We start from the raw sequence: 6,757 nt of genomic DNA on the forward strand, positions 1-6,757 counted from the left end.
CCAGTATATGACCAGTTATTAAAGTCTAGCCAACATTTTGTTTTTGATGGTGATGAAGGGTAAAAGCCAGTGTCCATTTTTATTTATTTTTTTTTTTATTTTTTTTCCTTCCATCTGGGGCTTGGAGTTTTCCATCAAATGTGCCTATAGTGACAACATTTTAACCAGACAGAAGGTGAGCGAACATCTCCAACAATGACAGACAAAAAAAGAAAAAACATTCTGATGGATGATTCCCCATTCTGGGCTATTGTATTCTGACAGCTGTCAGAATATGCAAACAGTGGCTGAATTTTTTTGGATATAGCCATTGTTTAGCTGAAAATTCCCCAACATGCTCCTACAACAAAAGTTGATAAAATGACAGGCATTGCCACCCACTGAGCAAATTTCATCTGGTGCATGGCCAGCTTTACTATTGATTGCTCATAAACGGCGTGATCACGCTCCTCATTTTAACATTCAAGCAAGCCATTTTAGGGTGTTGAAGACCTTTAGCAGTGCTAACAGACGCTTTCCATTTAGACAAGGGAAGGAAATAAATGGCTGTGGGCAGCCTCCATCTAAGTTGAAAGACACAGCAGCAGGCATAGACACTTTAATTAGAAGTATGGCCAAAAGTTTTTTTTGGCCATACTTCTCTTGTGGGTCACAAGTGCACTTGTGCTCTCCTGTGACCCAGAATCGACTGACGTCATAGAGCCGCTCCAGGCTCTGAAAGGATCCCGACCATATTGTTGGGAACCATACAGATGTCTGACAGATGGTTTTGGCTGTCCAGAGCCAGCTGTGTCCGCCCCCTCCCTAGCTCGGTGCTCCTAATAGCACTGGAAGGGCGGAGTAGTGACTTGTAATTGCTCAGTTCTTAGTCTTTGAGCTGGCAGGGGACAGCTGCAGCATAGAGGTACGTATGCATGTTTGTTTATTATCCTTTAAAAGCGGGTCAAGCTGCCACTTGGTGGCCATTATGCACTTGTATACCTATAGACATGAAAATATTGTTTTGGTTCTACCAAAAATACACCAGCATCGCCTCCTCGATACAAATTTTCTGAGTGGATAGCAGATGGCCATGATGGATACTTTCAATGGACGTTTTTTGTAATGCCCAATTTTATTTGTGTTTTTTTTTTTTTTTTTTTCTTAATGACCGATCATTTAAATGGCAGGCACAATATGGCCACTGGTCATAAAATGACTGGTCTTAACAAGCACCACACACCACAAGCTCTAAAACGTGTGGTGGGTTCTTGGGATGGTTCAGTAGTGGGCTTGGATCAGACACTTGTGTGTACTTTCAGCCCAAACTGTCTCCAGGAAATCTTGACTTGTATAAAAGTGCATAAGGATGAAGGGAAAGCTAGAGAGTTACAGATTTGCTTTATTCTGTTTCTCATATAGCATATTTCCTATATAATTTCCCATTGTTATGTCCAAAGCCAAACCATATTCTTTTTATAGATATTATTGTAGATAATGTAGTTAAATAGCTTGTGTGTAATATATTTTCTTTCATTGGACCATGATAGATTTGCATTAAATGTAGGATTTATTACGTGCACAAATGTTCGTTTTTAATGTGTAAAACTTCACTGTGAGCCCACACACGTGCTGTTAAACTTTAAAGGGGACCTGTAATTTCCAACATTCCTTGCCAACATTCCTTGATATAAAGCTTGAGCAAAATAAGATTGTCAGTATTCCATCCAGGCTCTACTTGGGAGAGTTAACGCCTTCCTCGGTGTCCCTTTTTAAATAGTTTGGAAAGGCCGGGGGTGGGATGGATCGACGATCGTGTGCGCACTGTGACAGTGCACACATGATTGGAACCTGGTCCAGCTGTCTTTGGAAGCCCAGTCTGTGCTGAGAGTGGTGAGCGTGCTCCCAGCACATATACATTGGCCACATAGTGGTGTATATGTACAAGATGTGGGCATTAAAGCCCATCTTTATGACCACCCAACACATGTGGTGGCAAAAGGGGTTCGTGGAATTCCAGCCAATGGGACCTAATTATTTAAAGTTTTTTGGATGTAGTAGAAGTGTTAAGAACCTCTTTTTATTGATGGCTGCCCGTTTTGAGATTTCACTTCACTAGTCCCTAGTGACTCAACACGTTGACTGAATTGGTGATTGCAGGAACCAGTATCCCCTTTGTCCCCACTGAGGTTTGTCTGGTTAACGTGACGAATGTAAAATTTTGGAAATCCCCTCATTTTGTGCCCTAGCAAAAATGGGTTAACGGGACAAATCGTTGATGGTGAATCTCTCCAGGGGGGACAGAATAAAATTCTGATGGCGGTTAATCGAAAATTGGATTCGTTTTAGCTGGCCTTACTTTAAGCCCACACATTTTCTGCCAAATTTCTGCCTCCTTTCCCACTTGAAAGCAGAATGCCAGGTGAGATTACAAAGTACTGCTTTCAAAGCCTTACCCCTTGAGTTATAGCTTTTATTTGTGCGTTGTGGAGGGTAGCCATTTGGTGGGCTGAACCAATGATCAGGCTGTTCCATGGGGGCTAGCTAGTTCACTGTGTTTATAAAGTGTGGATATGGACCATGTCACTGTTTTGCACTAGTTGGCAAATGAACATTGGGGACAGTCAGTCCAATCTACTGTAGTCAATTAAGCATGTATACATATGAGAGATAAGTGCACATTCCAACTTCTAACAGACAAAGCAAAGAAATGTCAAAAGCGCTACACAACTCCTAAACGTTTTCCCCAAGTCACAGCTGCAGAATATTGTACGACCTTTGAGTGGAAGCTGCTTGAAATGTACATATTTCGTTTTTGTTTTTTAATGCAACAGCACTGCAGATGCCTCCATACCTAGCTCTGGAGAAGGGTTTAGGACCTACATTCATTATTTTACCAGCTGCTGATGGCTTACCAGAAGGATTTCACACCATGCACTTACTGCATGGAAAAGCATGGCTGCCATTAATAACCACGGTCAATGACTCCATTTAAGCTCTAGTTTCCATAAGTTATGCCCACAAGGTGTATATACTGTTAATGTTTGGTGTAGTCTTAACTACGGGGCTTTCAACATTGTTGAATCGCTGGTCTACTGTAAAAAAATAATTTTATTGTATTTGCCTTTGTTAAAAAAAAATAAAAAATCTTTGTTGTATTTGGAAATATAGTTTACCTCATGCATTTTATGGAGTAAAGATGTATTATTTAGTATTTTGTAATTATATATTTTTAACAATTTATCCCAGTTGTTGGTCTCTGTTCTTTTTTGTGATTAAAAGGCCGGTTGGTACACATTTTTTGTTCTGATCGTACGTCTATAAATGCCCTTATTTTTAATGCGCATGAACGTGTTAGGCACACTCACAATGCCTATGATTGCACTGTCAGACGAGACAGATTACAGGTTAAATCGAGAGCAAGCTGGCAGGGCTCTGTGGCTTGTGATCGCTGGGAACCAATCATTGTGATTACAAGTAATAAATGCTGGTTGTAATCAGCAGCCAAGCCTCCCATTCTTACAAGCCTGTTGAGAGCTGATAACAGAAGTACATTCTGCCACATCTGCAGAAAGAGGCGAGACGAAGAGCTGTTGCAATGGTACCCTCCACCCCCACCTACACAACATGAGCCAGTCCAGAGCTTCCTGCCAGGGCGAAGAGGGGAGCCTGACCGCTGCGCTTCGTGTTTTACTGACTCTTGACCCCTGTGTTCTATGCAAAACGTACTCCTTGCCCCTGAATTCTTAGTCCTGAACTGCTCTTGTGCATTACCTATGTCTGACTGCTGCAATCTGTTGCCTCTAACCTTTTGCAGTCTTTGTGTTATGAGAATACCTGTGGAGTGTGGAGACCAATAGTCAAAAACATTAGGCTAAGCACAGTTCTTACGAGGTTGAATTGTCTGAACCACTAGATGGATGATCAATGTCAGAGTAACAAGCCAAGGTCATTGCAGGAGAATAGGTTTGAAGAGGGCGGTCAATATTTTTATTCAGTTTGTATGTACTTTTTCTATGGTGTCAGTTTTTTTTAAAATGTGGTTACACACATGTATTTGTATTGTCATTCAGAATGTTTTTAGTTTTTGCTTATCAAGATAAGGGGAGAGCTGATCACGCCACCCTACACCTGTGTGGAGGTTTGGGAGTGTCCTCTACTTAGAGGTTCGGTAGGTCAGTCTTTCTTTTGGGTTTTGAAGAAGCACAATGTATGTGTGAAACGTCGTTACTCCTTGGTCTGTTACTCTTCGGGAGTGGGTCTGTGATGGAATGTCCCCAGCTCGTCCGGAATGGTAAGTACAGCTCTCCCTGCCTCGGTGGGGCTGAGCAGCTGGGCATTCCCTGGGAGGTCAATTCGGGGGTCCCTCTCTTCTCTTCCTGTCCCTAGTTCCCCCCCCCCCCCCCCCGGGGGGGGGCTGTGCTGGGTGGCTGTGTCCCTGGGTGTCTGTCTCTCCGCTGGGTGTCTGGAGGTCTGCACATGCTGATCGCCATAGCGCTGTTCTGCCGCTATTTTCTCTTTTTTCACTGTCCCTCTTTGTGTACAGTTGTTTGGCGGCCATGTTTGGTGTGACTCAGGGATAAGCATGGTCAGGAACCATTTTGTTGTAGCCCAGCGCTGATCCCTGAGGCTCAGAACAGCGTGGTTTCTTCTCACAGACACTTGGGAGCTGACACAGGACACAGGTACTACTAGCTGAATGGTGCATAACTCAGTCAGGGTGGTGAGTCCTGTAGTGGGGGGGCCCCATCAGCCTGCAGCAGCTAGGAGGGTGGGACTATTCACCTGTCCTAAGTCCCCAACAGGTGGCAGACAGGGTGGGTCAGCATGGCTTCAGAAACTGGTGTTTCTTCCCCCGAACTCCAGGCAATTGCAACCAGCTCGCCTGCAAACAATGCAGTGCCTCTGGACGCTTTGTCGGTGGTCCTTGACACGTTCGTTGCCAGGATGGAGGCAGTGTGCGTGGGCATGAAGGTGGTAAAAATCGGCCCCTGCCCCCCCCCCCCCCCATCCTCAGGGCAGAGCTCTGACGCCTACTCGGGCCCCGTGGGGACTAGTGGCCCCTTCGCTGTCATTTCAGATGATCAATTCGTGCCAAATAAACAGTCCTATATAGTGAAAATTGAATATATGGTAGTATCAAACATATATCATACACAATTTATAATAATGTGACTCGTGTGATGAAAACTACACATATTAATGATTATTAAGTGAACAAAAAAAAATTAGTGCAAAAAGTCCTTTTCTGTGCAAAAATGTCCCAAGTGATAAATCAATTGCTGAAAAAAATAGTCCCAAGTGATAAATCCAATGTTGAGAATTGATGAAACATTAATAGACCACCCGATCCGAAGAATGCAACGTATAGAAAACAGTGTGACCACACCCCCACCTCTACAGATGTAGGCTTACCAAATCACTTGGACCCCCAAGAACATACGTTCTGTGAGACGCTGTGCAATAACCGTAAACAACTTTGGCATCTGACGTTGCGTCCCCACAATTCTGAAATATAACTCTCCGGTAAGTAGTATCAGATTCCGATCATAAGGAAGCTCTAAAATTGGAGGTGAATTATGGAGACATTTGGGGGTCCCACACAGGGGTCCTCTTGACAGGTGATAGCACCTGTTCCGGAGTTGAAAAGGTTCTAGGGGTTCTACTCCAATCTGTTTGTAGTCCCCAAAAAGGAAGGAGTATGTGCAATCTTGGACCTAAAAGCCCTCAATTGCTTTGTGAAAGTACAGAGGTTCAGAATGGAATCAGTTCGCTCAGTAGTCGCTGCACTCCATCAAGGGCAATTCCTAGCGTCTTTGGACATCCAGGACGCGTACCTGCACGTACCCGTATGCCTCTGACATCAGAGGTTTCTGCAATCCGCAGTTGGGGACGCCAACTACCAGTTTGTGGCTCTCCCTTTTGGCTTGGCATCAGCCCCCCCAGTCTTTACCAAGGTATTGGCTCCAGTTTTGTCATTGCTGCGACAACGCGGGATCGCGATTATAGGTTACCTAGACGATCTCCTCCTGAGAGCATCTTCCACCTCAAAATTAAAGAAGGATGTGGCGATCACCATGCAAACACTACAGGATTTTGGGTGGCTGTTGAACCTAAAAAAATCGGTGCTTATACCAACTAAACGTTTGGAGTATCTAGGCTTACTGCTGGACTCCATGGAAGCGAGAGTGTTTCTCCCTTCAGACAAGCTGTAGACTGTCAGAGTTGCGGTAAATCTGATGAACAGCATGTGGTCGTCGCTACGCTTCTGCATGCGAGTCCTGGGGCTTCAGGTGGCCTCCTTCTTCAAGGCAGTGCCGTATGCCCAGTTTCATACCAGAGTCTTGCAGAAGGAGATCTTGATGAAGTGGGACAAATCTCCGTTATCCCTGGATCAGCAGATTCAGGTGAGCCAGTCGGACTCCCTGCTCTGGTGGCTGAGGTCCCTGGCACTTCGGCCTGGGAAGTCCATTCCTACCTCTACATTGGACAGTGATAACAACGGATGCCAGCCTGACTGGCTGGGGTGGAGTACTGGGAGTACATTCGACCCAGGGCCTTTGGTTGAGGGAGGAATCCACGTTGCCGCTCAATTTGCTCGAGCTACGAGCGATCAGGCTATGCCTCTCCACATGGTCAATGAGACTTTGAGGGCGTCTGATCAGGATCCTGTCAGACAATGCCATGGCGGTGGCATATGTCAATCATCAAGGAGGAACAAGAAGCTCAGCTGCAGCACGGGAGGTCGCTCACATCCTTCAGTGGGCAGAGTGACATG

The sequence above is a fragment of the Lithobates pipiens genome, unplaced genomic scaffold, assembly GCF_037356315.1.
Source record: "Lithobates pipiens isolate NorthernLeopardFrog02 unplaced genomic scaffold, aLitPip1_a1.2 Scaffold_3, whole genome shotgun sequence".
In the NCBI taxonomy this organism is placed as follows: Eukaryota; Metazoa; Chordata; class Amphibia; order Anura; family Ranidae; genus Lithobates; species Lithobates pipiens.